The sequence below is a fragment of the Trichosurus vulpecula genome, chromosome 1 (assembly GCF_011100635.1).
Source record: "Trichosurus vulpecula isolate mTriVul1 chromosome 1, mTriVul1.pri, whole genome shotgun sequence".
Classification (NCBI taxonomy): Eukaryota; Metazoa; Chordata; class Mammalia; order Diprotodontia; family Phalangeridae; genus Trichosurus; species Trichosurus vulpecula.
This window is the reverse complement of record NC_050573.1, coordinates 177,438,478-177,464,695: the sequence shown is the minus strand read 5'-3', so window position 1 is coordinate 177,464,695 and position 26,218 is coordinate 177,438,478. Positions and strand designations below refer to the sequence as shown.

The 26,218-nt window shown below is 39.6% G+C and overlaps 1 pseudogene; it reads right to left on the bottom strand.

The window, feature by feature from the left end:
* LOC118835412 overlaps positions 1-26,218 on the bottom strand; it is a 63,495-nt pseudogene that overhangs the window by 4,380 nt on the left and 32,897 nt on the right.

Sequence of the window (26,218 nt, the reverse complement as noted above, 5' to 3'; positions counted from 1 at the left end):
AATAATAGACAACATTTCACAATAAGAAAGAAATGGTAAAAAACAAAAAAAGTTCAGGAAACAGTTTGATCATCATGAAGAGGTTTTTTGTAAATGATGATTGTAGGGAACCATATGTTTCTAGGGGTGACCGCCGCGGCCCCAAAATACCTACACACCGGGTCCTGCCGAAAGAATTCGACTCAAGCCTTCTCAGCCAAGGGAAAAGACAAAGTTTATTAGGGATTCACCATAATGGGCTGTCTTAAGAAATCCCCCCTTCCCCACTTTGTGACGCCTGTTTCCACAAGCGGGCCAGATTCAGCCCACTGAATTAGATTGAATCTGAGCACCTTCATGGAGGCAAGATGGAGATTATATACACAAAGATTGTAGGAGGGATTGAGGGGTGGTCTGGGGTGACTAGAGGAGGGGTTTAGGGGAGGGTCTTGAGGGGAAGTCTAAGGAGGACCAGGTGAGGTCAGAGTCCAGGAACCAAGAGAATAGAATTAAGGGCAGGAAGTTCCTGAAGGAATATCAAAGGTTGGGAAGTAACTGAAGGCATGCATATCTAAAGTAACAATAGAGGGAGAGATCTGGGCCCAAAGATAATGTGAGGCTTGTGGCCCTAGGGGAAGGCCAGATCCAGCCGGAAGACTCAGGGACAGCTCAAGGGGGCTCCCAGAGACCGCACTCCAGACTCAAGGGGGTTCCCAGAGACTGTGCCCTCATCAATCAGACTGCAGAATAGTGATTAAAACATTTTGCACCTAGGAGAATCGTTTTCCTAAACCAGTCAGTCCCTTTTTCACACTCCCTCTAAGGAGTCTTCTTTCAGCCTGTTCAAAGGTAAACCCAAGAAATACTTCTTACTTCTATTAGTTGAATTAATCAAAGACTTCTTCTCTTAGTCTGATCCTTATTTTTTCTAGGAGGAGAAAAAGGACACTGTTCTCTCATGGATTCATCTAGGGCCTTCCTGCTCTTGTCCATTAAGTTCTTAATTTTATATTCATGGAGAACAGTTTCTCCCAAAACTTTTAACTGGTTTTCTCTGAGAGTGGTCAGTTTTTGAAGTCTGATTAAATACTGACAAGGTTTTCTTTCTGCAGATATGTCTGGAAAGGACTTTGGACTATAAAAAATATTAGCTTCTTAATACTTTTAAAACAGGGGGCAGGAGGTGATGAGGGCACAGTCTCTGGGAACCCCCTTGAGTCTGGGGTGCGGTCTCTGGGAGCCCCCTTGAGCTGTCCCTGAGTCTTCCGGCTGGATCTGGCCTTCCCCTAGGGCCACAAGCCTCACATTGTCTTTGGGCCCAGATCTCCCTCTATTGTTACTTTAGATATGCATGCCTTCAGTTACTTCCCAACCTTTGATATTCCTTTAGAAACTTCCTGCCCTTAATTCTATTCTCTTGGTTCCTGGACTCTGACCTCACCTGGTCCTCCTTAGACTTCCCCTCAAGACCCTCCCTAAACCCCTCCTCTAGTCACCCCAGACCACCCCTCAATCCCTCCTACAATCTTTGTGTATATAATCTCCATCTTGCCTCCATGAAGGGGCTCAGATTCAATCTAATTCAGTGGGCTGAATCTGGCCCGCTTGTGGAAACAGGCGTCACAAAGGGGGGGATTTCTTAAGACAGCCCATTATGGTGAATCCCTAATAAACTTTCTCTTTTCCCCTGGCTGAGAAGGCTTGAGTCGAATTCTTTTGGCAGGACCCGGCGTGTAGGTATTTTGGGGCCACGGCGCTCACCCCTAGAAACCTGTGGTTCCCCTACAATCATCATTTACAAAAACCTCTTCAGAGGGACCTCAGTGTGCTTTCATAGTTGTTACAGGGATGTTTCAAATTTATAGGATCTCAGATCCATTTGTTAAATACTCCACTTGCGCATCTGAGAGACAGGCATAATTCCCTGATGTACTTGTCATAGGACATGTGCCCTTAGGTATAAAAATAATATTTGAAGTGTCAACATTTCATCACAATTATCAAATCTTACCTCTTCTGCTTCCTTCCTAAAGAAAGCACTTGGGAGGATAAAAATGAAAAAATAATGCTTCTTCTTGAGGTAACAGCAATGGAGAGAGGAATCAAAGAGCTAGCACTGAGACATGTTGTCGTTGAATGTTGTTCAGGCGTGTCTCACTCTTCCTGACCCCATTTGGGGTTTTCTTGGCGGAGACACTGAAGTTGTTTGTCATTTCCTTCTCCACCTCATTCTGCAGTCAAGGGAACTGAGGCAAACAGGGTTAAGTGACTTGCCCAGGGTCCATAGCTAGTAAGTGTCTGATGATGGATTTGAACTCAGGAAGACGAGTCTTCCTGACTCCAGACCTGGCACTCTATACATTGTGCCACCTAGCTGCCCCATTGAGACATAAGCATCCTAGAAGAGCTCTGAAGTGAGCAACCATGAAAGCTGATTACAAAGCCTCAAGGACTTTTGATACCAAACTAAGATTCTGAGTCAGTTGATAGTGAAAAATTAATAATTCAATTCATTAAACAAACATTTATTCTAGATGAAGAAGCTATTAAAATGTGCCTTTTTAAAAAAGAATCATTTATGCATTAGATCTTAAAGTTGGAAGGGAAATTAAAAGACCAACCTCTTGCCAAAGAACACAGGAGAGCTCAAACAAAATAGTATGCTCTATTAGTTAAGTTAGTTAAGGTTAGTAATGTTAGTAAGGTTAGTAATGGTGGTGATGGGATGTACGTTTCACAAAACCTCTGCTACCATTTTCTGATCTCCCATTATGCCAGAGGAGGGGGGTCAGGGCCTCTGGGTCTCAAAGGTAAGCTGGAGAAGACTTTGGGTGCAGACTTATAATGTGTAGACTTTGGGGCTGGAGTCTGGGGATCAACTTTGCTAAATATTCTTTATCAGAATATTTCTCTCCTTCCTGTTGATAAACTTTGGGCCACAGCAACTCACTGAGCTGCCTACTGAGTTGTAAATTGAGTTGTAAACAGTTTCTGATCTGCATTGGTGGAGGGAGGACCCAAAAGCATAAAATCACAATCTTTTGAAGTATAACATCTATATTATAACTTCAATCCTTCAGTGGATCTGTGATTTCATTAGTGGGGGTAGTCTTTCTACCAGGGCAGATTATGATTCCATACCTTCTCATTCATGTGATTCTTGTCTATGTCCTTCTATAAATCCTCCAGAAAGCATTTATCTAATATCCTAGAAGATCTCTTAAAGTCCCTTAGATATTTTGTGGCTCCCAGGGCAGTTTGGCATAGTAGATACTTTTTAGTAGATAATTTTGTAGTCAAAATGATCTGAGTTCAAGTCCTATTTCTAGCACATACATATTTTGTGACCCCTGGTACCTCTGGATATTCTCTAAGACTATAAATTACAGAATTGTTGCTGGCCTACATTGGTAAAGGGAACTTCCTCACCAGAAGCTCCCTACCAGTGAAATCACAGGTCTGGACCCATGCTGTTCCTGAGATGTTTATTTCATTCTGGACCAGCGCAGTACCTGAGATGTTCAGTCACCTGTTTTCCTTCACAACATGACTAATATGAAAATATATTTTGCATGATTATACACGTATAACCTTTATCAAATCACTTACCTTCTCAGTGAGGGGGAGAGAGAGAGATAATTTGGAACTGAAAAGTGTTTTTAAAAAAGGTCAAATTGTTTTTTAAATGTAACTGGAGAAAAATAAAACATTAAAACTTAAAATATGTAATTGGGAAATGTTTAACAATTTTACAAAATATAGCAGACATTATTAACTTGCAGTTTTCTAAATCAATATGCCTCCATAGGGAACCATTTCTATTTGGGTTTGATACCACTGGGGAGGAAGAGAAAAAGAGAGATAAGGGAGAGAGACAGGGAAAGAATGGAAATATTAAGTTAGTTGGAATTAGGGAATTCTATCGAGTAACGAGGCATGCAGAAGAGTGTTCTACCAAACGTAGGACTAAGCTGTGACAGAGAAGAAAGCTATTGAGGAGGGTCACTGACTCCATAGGGATCTTGTAGCAGAAGACTAGGCTAAACAAATACTCTTTCCCCAATTTCTCCTGTGCCTCTGGATATAAAGATACTAAATAATATAATCTCTTGTTTAGTTTATCAAACATACCCAGTAAGTTGAAATTTTTCCTCTACCACAAAGAGGCCAGGGGTTGGCTACAGATAGATATAAATGTAAATTTAGAAACCTCTGCCTCAATGTTAGCAATTTTCCATATTTGGGTGCTTAAAGCAATTGTGATGAAACCCATAACTTTTTGTCTGAAATAAATTCTTTAAAGCTAAAGAGGAGGAAGCCACATGGACCTGAGATGCCATTGTATTTCCAAAAGCCTTAAAAAGAACTAGTTACTGTAGCAGGGTTTTGTACTTTGCTATGAGGAATCCCAGCATGCTGATCATTTTACGTTGGCAACACAAGGGAAGAGCAGGGTAACTGCAGTTTCCCTTCAATAAGAAAAGTTATTTTTATTGTGTTCTTTGCCAGTTCATGACCTGTGTGTTTTGACATTACTATGTGTATGTAATAAGCAGGTTTTGTTTGTTCTGAGTTCTTATATTATGTGTTTATTTTATACTAAACTAAATTACCTATAAATTTTCTTTTATCTGCAATAACCTAACATTGAAAACTTTGTAGCACACCTTGTGAAACTTGCGAAACACTAGTGTACTATGGCACACCCTTTGAGAACCAGTGTACTAAGGATACAAAGACAAAAAAAGACCCCAAAATAACACAATTCCTGCCCAAAAGGAAATGCATTGAGGATAATCTGGCTTAGCAGGAAATCAAAGCAAGCTCACCACAGGCTTGTTTTCCCCCAACTGCTTCTTGCTGATTTGTGAGATGATACTGTACAGTCTTCAATCATCCTTCTTTGAAATGTTTTGCAAATGTTTTTTACTCTAAACTAGTGTTTCTCTTGGCTGCTGTGCCTCATTGCTAAGGAAGCAGATAAGCTGGATGCTGACTAAGGCAGTTCCTGACTCCTTTTGCTTCCTCATTGTGGCAACCATTTAGTATCAGTTAAACTTTTCTAAGAAATAATGATAAACCAATAGCTTTACTTTGGCCCATTTACCACTTTCCAGAATCAGCATTTGTTTCCATGGGTCAGTTGGAAGTGCTATAAGAACATTTAATATTTTCTCTTATTTCTCCTTTCTTCTAATTTGATAGTGATTTTGATGTCTGCACTAAACAGTTGATGATCTAACTACCCAGAGATATCGGATTCTGAAATGATTTCTATGTTAGTAACTACTAATTTTCTGTCTACTAAGAGTCAGTTTCATTTTTTGTTGCAATATTCAGTGCTTATCACCTCTTTTGCAGAACCTACCAAAACTGGTTCTTCATGTCACCTCCATGCCAAAATGAGTTATTAGAGAAGGGCTTCTATGGATGGTAAATTTCATAAAAAGAAGAAAATGTTATGTGCCTTATAAGCATTCTGGAATTTAAGACACTGTTTGGATTGCCAAGTTATAGCACACTATTACTACAAGATGGTGACATCCAGGTTTTAAGTGCATCTGTTTTTGGAAATATTAATACATTTCTTTTGGAAGCTAAAAATACAGATAAGGTTACGAAGTAACAGGAGAGTTAGTTCCCTGATCTTGGAAAACAAAATTGATAAAGCCCTTTCTGACAGAGGCAGAGAAAAGTATATTTTCAACTGATAGATATATGCATGGTATGCCTTTCCTGAGAGTCACTGAGTGATTCCTAACTTCTTCTAGCTTAATAGCCGATAGCTCATTGCCTCTGAAATGATAATACCCCATAAAGCAGCACATTCTGCTTGTCTTTCCTGCATTGGTCACCTTCTGCTCTTTTTCTAAGACCAACTATACAACAGGTGTACAGGGACTTCATAGTATAAACTGTTTGCTTCCCTTCCCCACCCCCATTTCATCTGTTTTTTTTTTTAATTATAAAGTTAGGTGACTACATAAAGTATTCTCCGCCCTTCCTAAACAACAATTACCACCAAATGACCTAAGTTTTATGGTACTTCAGTCTTCTTTGGATAACGTTCTTTGGAAATGAAGAAGAGGGAGCCTCAGAGACACCCTCTGAGATACAAACTTAATTAGATGAGTTTAGCACCAAAAGTAATCCTCATTTGTCCCTTTAAGAGATATGGTTAACTCAGACCAGACTTCTGATTCATTCTCACTACTCCCAGTGAAAAACAGTCCAACAGAATATCCCATGAGTGTTCTCTGTCTTTCTAGTATCGTACAAATAAGGCATACCTGCCTGAGAACAGAACCAGAAGCAGATCCCAAGAGGCACAGACTCACAGAGCACATAAGAAAAAAATGGATTGACAGAGTACTGGAGAGAGAGGTTTTCTTGAGAGCAACAGCACTGCGTGACTGTTTATCAACAAATTTGCGTGATTCCTCTGTTAATATAACTTGTTCATTTAATCACATATAGGCATTTTATAGATAGGAGTAGGCAGGCAGGCAATTAGCCTTTATCATGCCCTTACTGTGCCAAGTACAGAGCTAAGTACTACAGGTATGAAGACAAGTCAAAAAAAGACAATGCCTGCCCTCAAGATTCTATTCTATTCTATTCTATTCTATTCTATTCTATTCTATTCTATTCTATTCTATTCTATTCTATTATACTATACTCTATTCTATTCTATTCTATTCTATTCTATTCTATTCTATTCTATTCTATTCTATTATAGAAGACAATATATAAAAGGAAGCCGTTGTTGCTTTTCATGGCTATAGGACCAATGAGATCACCAGGGGATGTCTGGACTTCCCATGAATTGGAATTAAGTGAGGCAATTACACAAAGTCTTCAGCCTCACTATCTCTTCCTGAGTCACTGAATTCAAGTGTCAGGACAAAAGTCAAGACAACTGGTGAGGGCCCAGGATGAAGTGAATGACCTTGGTATTTTCAATGCCTGACCAAGCTCTAAGTGCTCCACAGCACCTGCTTCAGCCACATTCACAGAATAAATTGTTCTGCCCATTCCCCCAGGGTAAGTCTTCACATTCTTGGGGTAGACATCCCCTAATTCACTGACGTACTTGAGGCCTGTCAGTTACCCTCAAGCAGAAGAAGTAGAGGAGGTTCCCAGACTGAAGCATTGTAGCAAAGTCTGAAGAGTTAGAAACAACCAGGAGAGGGGAATGAATCATGACTGACCTATGCTTGTCTCCAAAATGGAGGGTCCTGGATGGAACTTACCAGTGGGAGAAAGGAGTCAGATGGGATGTTCTGGAGTGAGAAGGCCCCATGAATGGATGGAAGTATTTGAGTGAGAAAGTCCTAGGCATTAAGGGAAGTTCTAAGGTGAGAATTCATGCTGATGAAGTCTGGAGAGTCAGGGGCACAGTGAGGCAGGGAATGTGGTTCTTTTCTGCATACCCTTTCAACTAACAACCTCAAAAGAGACAAGTATGCGCCCCACCTAGAATAATTAAAGTTGACTACACAAGATAAACAAATGGGAACAAAACACAAAGTAGAAACCTAATGAAATAACACCAGAAATTTAAAGTTCTCAATCATCTGCCCCACCCCCAGCCCACCTGGTGTATTGAGTACCTCCAATGCAAACAACCTCATAGACTTTTATTTCTGGGTCTGGTTGTGGGAACACCTGTCTGGTTCCTATCATGGCAGTAATTTAATGACCTATGCACTGTCCTCTCCTCTTCTCCTCCACCTCCACAAGAGATGGAAAACATTGATTTAGACTAGCCAAGGAAAGGAAAGGGAATCCAACTAAAAAGTATATGTATGCTTGAGGGCAAGCATACCATGTGGGGGATGGGAGTGGGGAGGGGAGGGGGAAAGATATAGCAGAATTGAGCTGGCCAGAGGAGAAGTGGCTTCTGCGACTGGGACCTTAAATGGTACTAGAAACTTATCTAAGGTCAGTTAAATCCCCATGAAATTTACTCTAGGAAAGGACTTAGCTTTAGGCTCCCACATTTTCCAGCTCAAGGAGATTGAGGATACTTTGCCTCAAGGATCTATGCTGGAGAAAAGGAAATCAACTCCATAGCAGTAGAGGGCAGCTGGGCCAAAAATGAGGAGGGAAGTTAAAGACAAGTTACCAGGAATACAAGAAAAAATAGATTTAAGGACAAAAAGTCCAAGAGAAAGCTAGCTAGAGCAAATAAAACAACAGAAATAGAAGTAAAATGATTTTTAAAAATTCAAAAGAACATCACTGACAAATACATCGTAAAAACAATGAATAAGGAATCTGCAACGAAAAAATTTTGTGAACTCACTAGAGAGCATTGAATAACAACAAGAAATTCCAAAATAGTTCAAAAAAGAAACAAATAAAATTAGGAGGGAATTATTTCAGAAATCAAAGCATAAAAAGGAGAATTAAATAGTTGATTGGTTGGTTGTTGTCCTTTGTTCTCAAAGAGGACCAAAATGACATCACGATGCTAGAGTCTAATGTCAATGTGTCCAACTGTGGCTGATCAGACCAACGCAAGCTTGGAATGTTCTACCACAGGTCAGGCACAAATAGTCTATGTGAACATTTGGGGTGGATTCTCTAATGCATCCTGCATTTCCTGTGAGCTGTTTCAATTCTAGTTTGCTCATAGAGCACAGCACCTTCTCTGATGTGGGAATGCCATGCTGAGCGGTCCTGAGACAGTGTCTCCCATGTCACACAATCAATTACAAAGTTCTTAAGAGAGACCTTGAGAGAGCTCTTGTATCACTTCTTCTGACTACCATGTGAGCACTTGCCCTGTGTGAGTTTTCCATGAAATAGTCTTTTTGCCAAGCATACCATTCAAACAACATGGCCAACCTATCAGAGTTTTGATCTCTGAAGCAGAGTTTGAATGCTTGGCAGTTTAGTTTGACCAGACCTTAGTGTCTGGTACCTTATCCTGCCAGGTCTTCAGAATCTTCTTAAGACAATTCAAATGGAAGTGATTCAGTTTCCTGGCATGGTGATGGTAGACTGTCCAGGTTTCATAGGCATACAACAATGAGGTCTGCAGCACAGTTCTGTAGACCTTCAGTTTGGTAGTCAGTCTAATACATCTTCTCTCCCATACTTTCCTTCAGAGCCTCCCAAACACTGAGCTAGCTCTGGCAATGCATGCATCAACCTCATTATCAATGTGTACACCCCTGGAAAGTACACTACCAAGGTAAGTGAACTCATTCACGGCATTCAAAACTTCTCCATTTGCTGTAACCAATGGTTCTAGGTATGGATGGTGTGGTGGTGGCTAATGGAGCACCTGTGTTTTCTTGGTGTTAATTGTTAGGCCAAAATTACCACAAGCAGCAGAGAATTGATCCATACTTTTTGCATCTCAGCTTCAGAGCCTGCATTGAATGCACAATCATCTGCAAACAGAAAATCATGAGCCAACACTTCTTCCATTTTGGTCTTGGCTTGTAGCCTTTTCAAGTTGAAGAATTTACCATCAGTGTAGTAGCTGACCTTGATACCATTTTCAACCTCATTGAAAGCATTTGACAACATGACTGAAAACATTGTGCTAAAAAGTCTTGTTTCATTCCATTGGTGACTGGGAAAGCACGAGAGCATTTTCCATTATCTAGAACCCAGGCAAGAATGCCATCATGAAATTGATGTACAATGCTGATAAACTTCCCCAGGCAACCAAATTTTGATATAATTTTCCATAAGCCCTCACAACTGACAGTATCAAAGGCCTTGGTCAGATCTACAAACCTTGTGTACAGACCTCTGTTCTGCTCCTGGCATTTCTCCAGGAGTTATTGGGCAGCAAACACCATATCAACCATTCCTCTGTCTTTTCTGAAGCCACACTGGCTCTCAGGTAAATGACCATCTTCCAGGTGAAGGATCAGCCTATTAAGGAGGACTCTGGCAAGAATCTTGCCCCTAATGACTAAGAGAAAGACTCCCCCTACCCATGATTGTCACAGGACAATCTATTTCCCTTGCCTTTATAGAGATGGACGATGGAGGCATCCTTGAACTCCTGGGGGATAACCTCCTCTTGTCATATAACTTGGAAAATTTCAGTCAGCTTTTGTATGAGCGATGGACTCCCTACTTTGTAAATCTCAGCTGGAATAGAATCAGCTCCAGGTGCTTTGCCTCATGAAAGGAACCTAATGGCATTCAAAACCTCTTATAGGGAGTGATTGACTTCTACCTGAGGTAAACCATCAATGGCCTCAGCATTGATTGATGATGGTCTGTTGAGAACGCTAAGAAGTATTCAGCCCATCTCTCTAGGATCATACCTTTATCACCAACCAATGTGGCTCCATCAGCACTGAGGAGCTGAGATGCACCATAGTTCTTTGGCCCATAAATAGCCTTCAGGGTATCATAAAAGTACTTTGGATTGTTACTATCAGCACAAAACTGAATTTCATCTGCCTTCTTACTGAGCCAAGAATCTTGAATCTCTCTAAGCTTTACTTTTGATGGCATGAAATGCTGCCTTCTTAGAGATGGATGAACTATCCTGCTGGTAAACCCTGTGGAGTTCTTGTTTTTCATTTAGCAGATTTGGAATTTCTCAATCATTTTCATCAAACTATTCTTGGTGTTTGTGAGTGTTCTGACCCAGATGAGCAAATGCAGTGCTTGCTATACACTAAATCTCTGAAAGCTGCCCACTCCTTTTCTGCTCCACTGTTGCCAACTGTGTGTTGGCTCAACTTTCCCTCCAAGTTAGGAACAAACTATTCCCACTCAGAGAAGAACTCTAATTTGTTGATGTTAATTCTTCTGGTAGTCATTTTGTCTTGGGGGTGCCGCTTTTGTTGAATGTGAATATTTAACTTGGAGAGGATTAGTCTACCATCAGTCCAGCACTCTGCACCACACATTGTCTCTGTCACTCTCACATCCTGTCTCTTCTTACAATCACATAGTCTATTAAATACCAATGTTTGCTATGAGGGTACATCCACGAAGTTTTATTGCATTTAGGTAAATGGAAGTGTTGGTGATGAGAAGGTCATGAGATACACAAGTCTTTGGTAGTAAGTGATCATTACTGTTGCTGTTTCCAATTCCATTTCTCCCTAGGATTCCCTACCATGCCTGTTAGTCTGAGGCTACCCTAGCATTAAAGTCACCTAGAATTATAAGCTTGTCCTCTTTTGGTATATTGATGATGAGGGTCTCCAGGTCTTCATAAATTTTTTCTTTGACTTCATCAGGGTTCGTTATGGTGGGAGCTGTAATAGTAGTTAAGGTGGGACTTTTTGTTGTTGACCTTTAATGATTCTGGCCTTTGTTTGAATGGGGCAGATAAAGTGGGATGTTTTTGTATTTCTCAGCACTGAGACAATTGGGGGCCATTGATTTGTATCTGATGTGGTAGTGGGGGTGGGGAACTTCTCCATGCCCAGCCTGGGTGAGGTCAGGGCCCTCCGGGCCCTGAACAGGATATATAAGTGCAGAGGTTAGCGTTCTGTCTCGGAGCTCTGAGCCACAGCAGGAGTGGCGTGTGACAGCCGTTATAATGAGCTCCCCGGCTGAATCTCAGATGTTGATAACTACGAATTGTATTTGGTCTGTAATTCAGGGTGCTGGTTTTTTCCCCTGAACTAAGTAAATGATATTTGTATGCTGGATTAAAGTAAGATTGTTAACCCCTAAATGTTGCTTTCCTTAGTAAAGCAGATGAAAAGGACCTGGGCTTGCAGCATTCTGTGAGCTGGTTGTTGTTGGCTTTATACCCTCACAGCAGCTGCTAGCCAGATTGCTGAAACAGGAGCATAGGCACTAATGATGGTGGCATGACGTTTTCCTGCAAGTGGCAATTGCATTGTCATGAGCCTGTCATTCACTCTTTTGGGCAGACATACAAGCTTGTTGACTAGATTAGTTTTGGTTTCAAAACCTACACCAGCTTCACAGTGCTCCCCTTCACTGTGGCCACTCCAGAAAAACATGTATCCAGCTCCAACTTCAGTAAGCTGGCGTTCATTTGCCAACCTTGTTTCACTTAGGGCGGCTACTTAGATGCGATACCTGCTCAGTTTTCTGGCAACAAGAGCTGCTCCTCTTTCAAGTCTACTGGATTTTGTGTTGTCTGTAAGTATATGCACATTCCACATGCCAATGATGAGTGGAATTGTCTTTGCAGAAGTTTTTACACATTTTTTGTTTCTTTGTTTCAACCACAGGGTGGGGTCCCCACCTGCTGAGGTAATCAGGCCAGCATTGGGTAGGCAGACAATTTTTAGGGTGCCTTTTCTAGCCCCTTCCTCACACAAGAAGGTGAATAGTGTGACCCTTAAAAGGCTGCTCAGACACCCAGGGGGCCGCTGAATCCTGCTGTTTCCAGTGAGAAAATGACTATGGTATGGGCCGCCTGTGTGCAGCGTTGTGACTACAGCTCCCAGTGTATCCACACCTGCTGCTTTGTCACTTGCCTGTGGCCACAGGTCTTTGAGATAGGTAAAATGGCAAAATGGCATGGGTGATGTCTTTTGATCCTTACGTAAATTAGATTTAAGTGAGGCAGAGTTGCACAAAGTCTTCCATCGGCCTCACTCTCTCCTCCAGAGTCATCACAGGCCAGTGGCAGGGTGGAATCAAGATGACTATTGATGGCTCAAGATGTAGTGGATGACCTTGGCATCTTTGATGTCTATCTAAGCTCTAAGTGCTCCGCAGTGCCTTCATGGCTGTCAGAACAAATTGTTTTCATCCCCCCCATTCCACCAGGGGAAGTTTTCACATGCTTGGGGTAGACAACCCCCTAACTCATCAATGGTTTTGAGCCCTGTTGGTTACCCTCAATCTGGTTTAGCCCATCTGCTGAAACAGTCATTGTGCATGCTACAGCTTCTTGAAGCCACAAGTGAGAGTTGGGTGGAACAGGTGGACACCAAAGGTGGAAAGCAGTCCTGCAAAGGGCTCAGGCAACCATCACACCAGAGGTACTCATCTTCTCTGAACACACCCTACAGCCCCATTAAAGATTTAAAAAATTAATAAAGACAAATAAGAATAAAACAACTTAGAAGACATGATAAATAATTACTAGAAAGTAACAAAGGTTTAGAAAAACTGACTGGCAGATTTGGAACTCAAAAATACAGAAGTGGAAAAAAATTTAGCAGAATAAAAGCAAAAGTTAACTTTAGTAGAATGTCTGAAGTTCAACAAGTATGATAAGGAATTTAGAGTTATGCTTAAAAAAAATTAGTTCGATTCATAGATCCCACTCCTAGGCATATGCCCCTATAGGTTAATGAAAAAAAGAAAAAAAATCTATATGTATCAATATATTAATAGCAGCAATTTTGTGATTGAAAAGAACTGAAAGTATAATGGGTACTCATTAATTATGGAGTACCTAAACCAATTGAAGTACAAGAATATAATGGAATAGTATTGTATCACTAAAAATGAAAAATATGAGAAATTCAGAGAAATATGTATGAACTGATATATAAGAAAAGATGTATACAAACTGATGACAAGTAGGTAGGTAGAATCAAGAAAACAATAAACAAAAACAGCTGCAATAATGAAAATGGAAAATGTAATTTAATGGGATGCTGTGCAATTATAATGACCGAGCATGGTCCTGGAAGAGAGATGGGAAATTACACCTTTCTTCTTTCATTGGGTATGAAACATTCCACACCCAGAGACAGTCAATGTGCTTGTTAGTTTTACTGAATTTTCTTTTAATCTTTGTTATAAGGATAGGTTTTCTGGCCAAAGGAAGGGGAGGGAATATTCACAAATGGAGGTGGTGTGTAAAAACAAAAGGCATCAAAAAAATTTAAAAATAAAAATAACCTGTACAGTTGTGGGGCCTTTAAGACAAGGGTCAGGAAAACAGAGGATAATGGATGGTAGGGGGATGGAGAAGTAGCTTAGGGATGTTTGTATGTGGAGTGATAGCAGGGAGAAAAAGTTCTCATCTCAATGGACAGTTAGTTTCACTTTGTTTTCAGTTTGTTGCTGCCTCAAGTGCTGCTATTAATATTTTCCTAGACGTATCATTGACCTCCCTTGGGGATATGACCAACAGTGTGATAACGCAGTGAAAGGGTATAATAGTTTTGTTAGTCTTTTAGAGGCAAATTGATTTGCCTATAGACTCCCACATCTCTGCAGCTGTTACTTACCTTCTGAAGCCCACCTGCATGCCCACTCTGTCTATTCCAGTATATCTTTGACCTTTGGGGATGGGCATAGCTTTCACTTCCTGTTTACATTCCTGTTGTCTGTCTTCTGCTAGGGCAGCTGCCTGTGCTATTTTAGTCTTCTGGGCTTGGTGTGTGTGTTACCGCAGACCAGCAATCTGTGGTCTGCAGGTCTGTGAAAGGGAGGTTTCTACCTGTTTTATGAGGATGATGATAAGCTAGCATTTTAAGGTTTATAAAGTTTTACATTCATCATCTCATTTGATCCTTACAACAACCCTGTTATTATTTTCATTTTGCAAATGAGGAAACTGAGGGAGGGAGGTGTAAGTAAGGATGATTTTCTTATTCTTTCTTAGAGTTTAGTTTCCTAGAATCCATAGCCATGGCAACCTCTAGTTTCCAGGTATTAGAAAATATTTCCCCGGCCTGTGACTTGTAAACATCTCCACCACAGTTGCACAGTGAGATAAGGGGTGACATAATGTGACACTTATTATCCTTGTGCCCAAATGACGATATTGCTAAAGTTTACCCGGTAATATGCCTTCTTTGTTGACCTATAAAGCGAGTGGGCACTGGTCAGTAAGTGGGGAACCCATTTGGGTTTTGGGTAACGCATAGAGGAATGCATGTACCTACCTCAATCCTCTCCCATTGAGGCTTGAGGCAATTAAGGGAGTGTACAAGCTGTGCCTGTCTCAATTGACCCTATCGAGACATAGAGGTAGTTGCCTGCCCCCCCCCACCCCTCCCCCCGCCTCACTGGCCCCTGCAAGAAGGGAGATTAGGGGAAGCTCTAGCAGTTAGTGCTCCCATTATCAGCAACTCCACTTGAGAAGAATAGACTGGACCCCTCCAAAGCTGTCTTCCTGTCATTCCTGTCTGACCAGATTAAGAGTCAACCTGTTAGATGGGCTAACATGACAAAACAGGAAAATGATAAATGTTGGAGAAGATGTGGGAGAGTTGGAACACTAATTCATTGTTGGTGGAGTTGTGAGCTGATCTAACCATTCTGGAGAACAATTTGGAACTATGCCCAAAGGGCTATAAAAATGTGTATACCCTTTGACCCAGCAATACCACTTCTAGGGCTGTATCCCAAAGAGATCATAAAAATGGAAAAAGGACCGACATGTACAAAAATATTTATAGCTGCTCTTTTTGTGGTGGCCAAGAACTGGAAACAGGGTATGCACATCAATTGGGGAATGGCTGAACAAGTTCTGGTATATGAATGTAACGGAATACTATTGTGCTATAAGAAATGATGAACAGGCAGACTTCAGAAAAACCTAGAAAGACTTGTATGAATTGATGCTGAGTGAGAGGGACAGAACCAGAGAATATTGTACACAGCCACAGTGTGGGATGACTGATTTTGATAGACTTAGCCCTTCTCAGTAATGCAAGGACCTAAAACAATTCCAAAAGACTCATGATGGAAAATGCTATCCACAGTCAGGAAAATAAATATGGAGTCTGAAGGCAGATCAAAGCAGATAATTTTTTTTGTTTTGTTTCGTTTTTTTCTTCCTTGTGGTTCTTCCCATTCATTCTAATTCTTCTATACAACATGACTAATATGAAAATATGTTTAATAGGAATGTATATGTAGAGCCTGTGTCAGATTGCATGCCATCTTGGGCAGGGGGAGGGGAGGAAAGGGAAGAAAATTTAAAACTTATGGAAGTGAATGTTGAAAACTAAAAATAAATAAACTTATTTTTTTAAAAAATAGTGAACCCATTAGAGGATGGAGTCCAAAAACTCCAGTGCCTCCTGTGAGTTATTTGTGAAACAGGAAGTTAAGTGACTAGTCCGGAGTCACATACCTAGTAAGTGACTCAGGCTGGATTTGAATTTGGGTCTTCCTAATACCAACTCCAGTACCTTATCCACTCACTCTCAACCTAATGTCATAGACAATAATGAAAGTTAAACTAATTATTTGAAACACTACAAATCATGTTCTGATCCTACTTCATGTTCACCATACATTTTTACGTAGATGGAATATATATGCATATATATTATACTGATGAATTTTATTTTGAATTATTATAAGTGCATATTCATTTCTATTAAGGAATCCACATTTGTAATACTTATAAATTATTCATCATATTATGATCTCTTCTTTTTCTTAATCATTCCTTGATTGTCAGGCATTTATATAGCATTTTTTTTAAGAGTTGAAAGGAACTTAAGTAACTATTTAGTCCAATTCATTTTATTTTATTTTTTTGTTGGTCCAGACCTTTGATTTCATAGTTCTGAAAAGTTTCTCATGAGGAATTTCCTCAATCGATTACTGAACTGTACATTCCCTCAAATTTATATTTTTTATAGAATTACTCAGGGCATTGAAAGATTAAGTGACTTGGAGAGATAACATGGTTTAGTCTTAAGAACATTGACACTAGTCTGAGGAAGAGTGTTAAAATCTCATCTCTCTATGTTAACTACCTGTGTGACCTGCCACAAGTCAATCGACTTCCTGGGTTTCAGTTCCTCATCTGTAAAATAACTAGGTCACCTCAGGGTCCCTTTCTGCTTGCTCAGGACCAAACAGCCAGTATATGATGGAAGCAGTTCCTGAGCCCAGGTCTTCCTTGACTCAAAGGCCAGCTCCCTATCCACTAACCCATGTCACATCTCAGCATTTATATTTTATAAAGAGCTTTCTTTTCCATGATCATTTCAAGTGGGTAGTAAAGGTATTATTAGCTCCATTTTGCAAATGAAAATATTGGGGTCTAGAGAGGTTAAGTAGATTCCCCAAGGTCACGTAATAAAGTGATAGGGCAGAACTCAAAGAACCATAGAAGCTCGGAATCTGAAGGTTTTTCAAGGGTTCTTTAATCCAATCTGCACTTGAATCATAATCTCCTCTATAACGTCCTTGATAATTGGTTCTCCAGAATTTGCTTGAAGGGCTCTAGCAGTGGGGAAATACACTGTCTCCCAAAGCAGCCCACTCCACTTTTTACAAGTCTAAATGTAAATGACTATTTTAAGCCAATGTGATAAAGATGGCAGTTCTACCCAAATTAATTTAGAACTTAATGAAATGCCAACAAAAATACCAAGGAGATATTTTGTAGAATTATATGAAGTAACAATGTGTATATATGTATGCATGCATGTGTATATATATGTGTATATGTGTGTATGTGTATGTATGTGTGTATATGTGTGTATGTATACATATATACACATACACAAATTTTCAAGGGGAAGAAAGAGAGCCTATGCTGAAAAGGACACATATCCTTCTGAGTTTCTGTGCAGATCTATCAAAGATCCTGAGCTTTACTCCTCCACATATATAGAAGGTCCATTCTTCCAAGGACAGGTGGTCTATATCATATATCATATCTCAGCGGCAGCTAGGGGGTTAAGGCTCAGGAAGACCTAAGTACAAATCTGGCCTCAGATACTTACTAGCTATGTGACCTTGGGCAAGTTACTTAACCTTGTTTGCCTCAGTTTCCTGATCTGTAAAGCGAGCCTGGCAAAGTCCCATCTTCTGTTTCCCTATCCCTGCAATTCAGATTTGCTGTTTGCTTTGACGCATATGATTCTTCCCAGTACCTCTTCCCATACTTTCATCTCTGTCCACCTTTGCACTTCTGTACTCCTTCATGGTCTACAACCTCCTCTGCCTCTGATTCCAATCTGCTTTCTGGAATTGCCACCTGATTGATAATGAGCTCTCCTTCATGTTAGAGGTTTCATCTCACATCTACTTGAGTTCAAGGAAATTTGGCTCCTTCCAGAGGATAACTGGCCACATTCTCTAGTACTTGGTGCTGATTCTCTCATACCTCCCCCCACCCCTGGATGGAAAAGTAGGCATACTTTTTGCTCCTTGCTGCTGCTTCCAATTCTGCTCTTAATTAGCTTAATCCTCTCTTAATTATGATATTCTTTGCAGCAGATGTTAGTACATAAGCTGTAATTATGTTGAGCCTTAAAAAAATACCTTCATTTGACCCTGATATTGTAGATAGCAAGCTTTTTGCTGGTCAAAATGCTATACAAAAGCAAAGGGCTTTTCTATTGACAGATGCAAATATTAAAGGCAGGTATGTGGGTTAGGCGGGTGGAGAACAATGACTTTTGTTACCTGAGTATAGGTTTAGTAAATAAATCAAATTATTCCACCTTATTTAAAATGTGTCAAGAAACTAAGCCTTAATAACTAAAGTAGGTGGGAATTAATCATAGGTTTAGGACAAGGAGAAAAAGTCCTTGATTCTCTAGAGTAATGCACAGAACATGCGTTTGGATTGGCTGAGGATAGTTGGTCATGTTCTACGATTAGTTTATAAAATATCAAGTCAATTAGGTCCCAAGAAATTGGTGAAACTGGCAAAGGAGAGGAGAGAACACTCCAGCTAAACCTTTAATTCAGAAAGAATAGCTTGTGGGGTGAGGGGAAGGGAAGAGTGCCTTGGCCTTCTCCCTACCCCCTTGGACAAAGGAAAGCCTTGTAAGTTGTAAAGGGTCCTGAGAATTTTTAACTTAACATCTTCTTTTTGGCATCTTGGCAGTCTCTGGAACAGCTGACTGCAGGGTGCATCAGGTGCCAGGGAGGGACTGGATATATACATTTAAGCTTCAACAAGGAGCCCAGCAGAAAAAAAGCTACACTTTACCGGAAGAGTATTAAAGTCTTAAGGACTATTGCTGATAAAAGATATTTGTCAAGCCCTTAGCATAGAGTAGGTACCATATAAATGCTAGCTATTATTATCATTGTTTTTATTTTTACTGCTACTGCTGCTGCAAAAGAACTTTCAGAAAGTGTGTTGCTCCTTTACCACATCATAGATGCTCTAAGCTTAAATCAACTTTTCTCTGGACTTTATACGGGTAAGAGAATGCCACAGACTTTTGGGGATCTTTTATTTCAATTGTACCAACCAAAACACAATAGCAAAATATCCCTAAGTGTTAATTAAGTCTAGTTGATATTAACTAATTAACTAGTTAATATCAATGGATAATCATGGAGGGAAAGCACACTGCTGGGGGCTTGTGAGATACATTTTTTTTTATTGTTCAGTCATTTTAGTAGTGTCCAACTCTTCAGGACCCCATTTGGGAGTTTTCTTAGCAAAGATACTGGAGTGATTTGCCTTTTCCTTCTCCAGCTCACTTTACAGGTGAGGAAACTGAGGCAACAGGGTTCAGTGACTTGCCCAAGGTCACACAGCTAGGAAGTATCTGAGGCCAGATTTATACTCAGGTCTTCCTGACTCCAGGCCTGAAGCTTTAGCCATTTCACCCTCTAGCTCCCCCGAGATATGATATATGGTATAGAATTAGATAATCACCTCCCTAGCCCCTTAGGGTTAATCCTAGAGCCTTGAGGGGGTGTAGTAACCACCCCATGTGGACCCAGCCTGATAGTGGAAGTGCGGATTGTGAAAAACTGAGTCCAAAGTTTACATAAGCTTGATCAGTTTTGTTCAGTTTATCAAATTCATGTGCACATTAAGCCACAAAGAATCTTGGGAATGTCTAATCATAAGGTATTTTTTTTTTTACTGGAATAGAGGGCTGTAATCTCTACCCATACCTAGAGATTAGAAAAAATCACTTCATCTTAATCTGGGGAAATTCTGCCCAATTTTTGTTAGCTAAGGTTCTAATCACTTACAGTCTCACCAACTAGAGCTGAAGACAGCTAGCAGATAGCCCTGAAGACAAACCATGATACCTTCAGAGACCAGTGGAAGGATGACTAGCAGAGATTACTATGCCCAGCAGCTATCAGAAGACCAGTAGAGCAGTGTCCAGGAGATACTGTACATCCAGAAGTCATCATAATATCAGTGGGGACCAACAGAACAGCACACATCATGAAGGTGCAACACCTAGTTAGAAGACATAGTGAGACAGCTTCAAGAAAACATCACCAGAAGACACTGATGGACATCAATGGTCCTACAATGTGGGAGGTATGAGTTATACCTACACATGTATGCCCTGGCTACGTGTGTTCTCTATATATATATGCCCTTCATGCACAATATGTATACATATCTCCCACAAATGATGGTATATTTGTAGGAGAGTGTGCCCCAGGTTTATAGGGAAGGATGTTCAATTTTTCTCATTATGCTATTTTATTAAATGCCTTTGCTTTGAACTAATCGTGTTCCTTGAATAGAAAAAAGTAAACATATCAGTGAGGACTGATGTGGACCCAAAGAATATTTTGAATCTGGAATAGCTTATTTTAGAGGTCTCACATCTGAGATAGGAGTGCTCAAGATATTATATTATCATTCTATATCTCTTCTCCCTTTCAAATTACTAGGGTTATCTATGTTTATTTCCTCCATCTCCTCAATTCCCACTTCTCAAGTCTCTTACAATTTGGCTTTTGACCCTACTACTCATCTGAAATGGGTGTGTCCTAGCTAGACAATGACCTCCACACTAATAGCCTTTTCCTAGTTCTCATTCGCTTGCACTTTCTGAAGTTTTTGGAGGCTGTTGATCACTCTCTCTTCTTGTATAGCTTTTCCTTCCATAGCTTCTGCCATGTTGCTTCTTTTTTGTTCTTACTATCTTTCTGGCCCTTCTTATTCATTCTCCTTTGCTAGGTCATAATTCTCCTGTCACCCACTAAGTTTTGGTGTCCGCTAGTGCTCTCTCCTTGGCCTTTTCTCTCTCTACACTTTCTTCCTTGGGGATCTCGTTGGCTTCTATGGGTGCAATGATCAATGAGCATTGATTAAAGCAATGATCTTCATAGAAATATCAAGATAACTCCTAAGTGTAAATACCAACCCCAATCTCTCCTGAACTTCAGCTCCACAATACCTAGGCATCTCTACTGTGCGTTCTGAGAGCATCATAAATTCCACATGTCCAAAATAGAACTTCTTTAATTTTCTCCAACTGTCCTCTAAATTTCCCTATGTAAATAGCATCACTATCCTTCTAGTCACCCAGGTTTGCAACCCTAGAGTTGTTTTTTATTTTTCCTGTTCATCAACCACTACATACAAACAGTTGCCAAGTCTTATTGATCCTAACCCCATGTCTTTCCAATCCATCATCTTCTAAGCATGCAGTTTCTACAGTAATTCTGGTCCTTATCATCCTTTGTCCATACTATTGTAATAGGCTCCAAAATGCTTTTCCTCTTTCCAGTTTCCAGCTCTCCAATGTATTTTCCACAGAGCTGCCAAGAAGATATTTCTAAAACACAGCTGTGACCATGTCACCCACTCCTCATACACATTCAACAATCTTTAATGACTCTGTTACCTCTCAGATAAAAATATAAACTCATCAGCCTGACACAACCTAGAATCTGGCTCCCACCTTTTTAAAAATTTTATTTATTTTTAGTTTTCAACATTTAATTTGTTAAGTTTTAAATTTTCTCCACCATCCTCCCCTGTCCCATCCCCAAGACTGTGTGCAATCTGATATAGGTTCTACATATACATTCTTATTAAGCATATTTTCACATTAGTCATGTTGTATAGAAGAATTAGCATGAATGGGAGGAACCATGAGAAAGAAACAAAACAAGAAAAAAAGAGAGCAAATAGTATGCTTGGATCTGGATTCAGACTCCATATTTCTTTCTCTGGATGTGGATTGCATTTTCCGTCTTGAGTCTTTTGGAATTGTTTTACGTTCTTGCATTGCTGAGAAGAGCAAAATCTATCAACATCAGTCATCAAACAATTCCCACCTAACTTTAAAGTCTTATTTCAAATTACTTCGCTTTACACACTCTCCATTAAGTCAAACTGACCTACCAATACTCAACATCCCACCTTTGGCCTCTGTGATTTTACACAGGCCATCACCTATATTTAGAGTGTACTGCTTGTTCACTTTGACCATTTGGAATCTCTAGATTTTCTTAAAGGAGAGCTCAAATGCTATATCCTGTTGCCCACAGTTGTTAGCACACACTCTCTCTTGAAATTCTTTGTATTTGTTGTTTAAATGTATTCCTTCAGTAAAATATAAGCATCTTGAGGGCAAGGCCTATTTCATTTTTTAATCTTTGTTTTGGCAACCCCCAGCACAATATTTTACATATAAAGTTGTTGTTCGGTTGTGTCCAAATTTATGCGACCTCGTGGATTTTGTCCCTGGGGTTTTCTTGGTAAATTTTACTGAAGTGGTTTGCCATTTCCTTCTTCAGTGTGTCCCTGTTTTATAGATGAGGAACCAAGGCAAACAGAGCTTAAATGACTTGCACAGGGTCACACAGCTAGTAAATGTCTGAGATTGGATTTGAATCCAGGCCTAGTACTCTATCCATCACATCACCTGGTTACCATTTACACATAATACTTGACATAAATACTTAATGAATGTTTGTTGAATTCAATTGAATCAAAAGGTGGGTTTTTTCCCATCTTCATCATGGCCAAGTTTCTTGTGAGATGATATCCTTTTGTAATCTTTGGATCCATTATAAAACCAACTCCTCTATTAGCCCAACGAGCAACTACATACTATTGTTCTATTTAACGGCATCTTCCTTTTTCCTTCTGGATTAATTTAAAGCAAGAATGGCACTTTTGGCATAATATAATTCCTCCAGCAATAAATCAACTCTTGGGTGGAAAGAGATCTCACATCTAGACAACCAATAGTTAAATTACTGTTTAAAGACAATCGAAAAATTCTGGTTCTTAGCACCCCCTGTCCCCTTTTCTATTACTCTGCCACATTCCCTGCAGGAGAGAGTCACGATGACCTGAGAACTATTTTGTATTTTTCATTGTTTCATGGGTTGCTATGGACAGCAAATTAATCACCAGCCTCCTACTGGTGGTAAGCCTGTTCATAATTAACAAGGCCATTACTTCTTACAGTAAATACAACTGTACCCGAAGCCTTTCTAACATGGAGGATCAGAACTTTATCTCTTTTGTTACAATTTTTGAGAGTCCAAGGTCATCTTCCTACCATCATGAGGCATCAGAGTACAGAAAAAATCATTAGACACCAAATAGATGAATTTGGTTACAACAAAATAATAATCTTGTGCACAAACAAAGCAATGCATCCAGAATAAAAAGGAAAGAAACAGATTGGGGGAAAAAACCTTTGCTATGAGCATTTCTAAAAAAAGTTTTAAAATCAAAAAAATCTATAAAGAATTGATACAGTTTTCTAAGTTGTAATTTCTCGGTGGTCAAAGCATGCAAATTAATAGTTTTGAAAAGCAATATGAATTATCTATAAACACTTGAAAAATTGTTTGAATTCTCTAATAATTAGAGAGATATAAACTAAAATAACTCTTAGGTGCTACCTTCTACCTACTAATTTGGAAAAGACAGGTAAAAACAATAAAATTCAATGCCAGTTTGGGTTATGGATAAATGTTAACAAGTGACCCTGGATTATATTGGGGATGGGATTATGAATTGATGCAATCTTTTTGAAAAGCAATAAGATATTATATAGAGGGAACTACAAACCTGTTCATACCCTGTGACCCATTGATCCCATTAATAAGACTATATCCCAAGAATTTTATTTAAAAGTGGTTGTTTTTGTTTTGGGCTTTTTTTCTTTTGGAAGGGGGAAAGCAAGGCAATTGGGGTTAAGTGACTTGCCCAAGGTTACACAGCTAGTAAGCGTGTCAAGTATCTGAGGTCACATTTGAACTCAGGTCCTCCTGACTCCAGAGCCAGTGCTCTACTCACTGTGCCACCTAGCTGCCCCAAAAAATGTTTTTTTTTTTAGTCTTCTTGTACAAAACTGTTCTGACAAGCATTATTCTTAATAAAAAAAACTAAACAAACTTATGTATACAGTGACTGGAGACTGGTTAAACAAACTCTGGTATCTGCATTTGTTATTACAATATAAAAGATGGACAAATATGAAGAATACAAAGAAATACAGGGAAAGCAAAACAATAATCATACTAGTTGCAATTATATAAACAAAATCTAGAAAAATGTACAGAAAACAAAGCTCAATAATGGATGAGGAAACAAATAAAACAATTTAATTATCATCTTGTTAAAAATTAACAGACATTTATAAGGGAAGCTCTCCTAGAGCACAGGTGGAAAACCTGGCCTCAAGGCCTCATGTGGCCCTCTAGGTCCTTAAGTGTGGCTCTTGTTCAGTGAAGTTTGGATTCAGTCAAAGGGCCGCACTTGAGGACCTAGAGGGCTACATATTGCCTACCGGCCACAGGTTTTTCTCCACTGCTGTGAGTGTATTATGCCTTGATTTTTGGGCATAATAAGAATGATACATCAATAAAACATTTTAAAATGAAGTTTATATGCTCATTTAAGAGTAAACTATACATAACAGAAGATCACAATTTCATTGAGACCTTTTAAAATTTTGGTATACATGAATATATTTATATTTGTAATTGGTTATTCAGTTTATGGGCAGCTGGGTGGCACTGTGGATAGAATGCTGGATCTGAAGTCAGGGAGATTCATCTTCCTGAGTTCAAATCTGGCCTTGGACCCTGGGCAAGTCACTTAACCCAGTTTGCCTCAGTTTCCTCATCTGTAAAATGAGCTGGAGAAGCCAATGGCAAACCACTCCAGTATCTCTGCCAAGAAAACCCCAAATGGTGTCACAAAGAGTCAGACATGACAAACAAATGAACAACAAATTCAGTTTATAATAGATAATATTTTAAAAATTGAAGGTCCCTTCAAGCTCCAAAATAATGGGAGTGGAGTCAAACTTGTCTCTTTATCAGATATTCAGAGAGGACACCACCAACATCAACTTGATCTATAGATAAAAATGAGAAAAGAAATCATACACCTGGAATCTTATTTAGTGTCATCCAGAAATATTCATCCAGATCATAAGTATCCTTAGACCACCGGAGCAAACTTGGGGCTAGGTCACTCCTAAACATAAAATCAACACACTTCCTTGTGAGGGCAACATAGGCAGAACTAGAGTAGATTGCTGGCTTTGGGGAAAGAAAAGACTTTAAAATGTAGGTCCTCTTCACGTTCACGCCTTGTTCACTTTTATATTCTTTGTGGACATACTTTAAGCTCTCAATATGATCCCAAGGTCTTGGGATACTTGGGCTAGTATTTTTTCCTTTGAATCATTTCAGATAGTTAACTATTTCTTTGTTGATTTTCAGTGGGAAATCCTGCCCACAGGTGTTGATTATATACTTCCATTTATGCTTCAGGGGTACAAAGTCTTTCGTGCAGTTCAGGTCAAACTGGAGCCTGGATATTCCACCAATATTCCACCATTCATCTTGGAGGCAAGGAAAGCATTGGGGAAGCAGCTCACCAATCTCCTCATGGCACCTTTAAACTTAGTTGGGGCTTTTTCTTCCACAAGAAAACAGTAAACATTTTGGGGCATGTACACTGCCTTTAAGAGCCTTTCAAAGGTATTAAAATTTTTGTGTATGAACATTATGTACACCAAAAGATATTCATGTTCTTCTTTGGATAGAGGGGTTGTAATATAATGATTTTGGATCACATATTCCTTGCAAGGGACTTTACCAAATGATGTTGTTAACACTTCTTGGTGAAATGAGACCTTCTCTTCTATGGCTTCATTACAAATGCCTTTTAAGGTATGGGAATCTTTGGTTAATGGAAGCCTCCATTAGTAATTGGTTACTGTAACACAACAACCAAATGACCATAGGAATGGCAAGGAGACAATACCTCCAAATCTTCATCCTTTTGAGTCCCTAGGAAAAGAAAAACTCCTTTTCAGTGACTGAGAAATAGCTAGTTCCTAAAGGGATAGGATTTACTTCCCGGCCTCCAAATCCCACCTCTGGAAACTCTTAGATTTGGCTTTTTCAATTGTAATTAGTTTTCCAAATTCTAAAAGTGACATGTTTTAAGCCATATTGGCATGCTTTTGGTTAATTTCCTACTTCAGTATTTGATAAGGATGCTTCTCTCTCCTGGTGGTGATGCTATATATTCAGCTCTGCGTGTGTAAGTGGCAAGTCTGTGGAAAAAACAGGTGGTTGAAATTAGTCAATTTCATTGTGAAAGGGTATGAACTTATTTGCCACA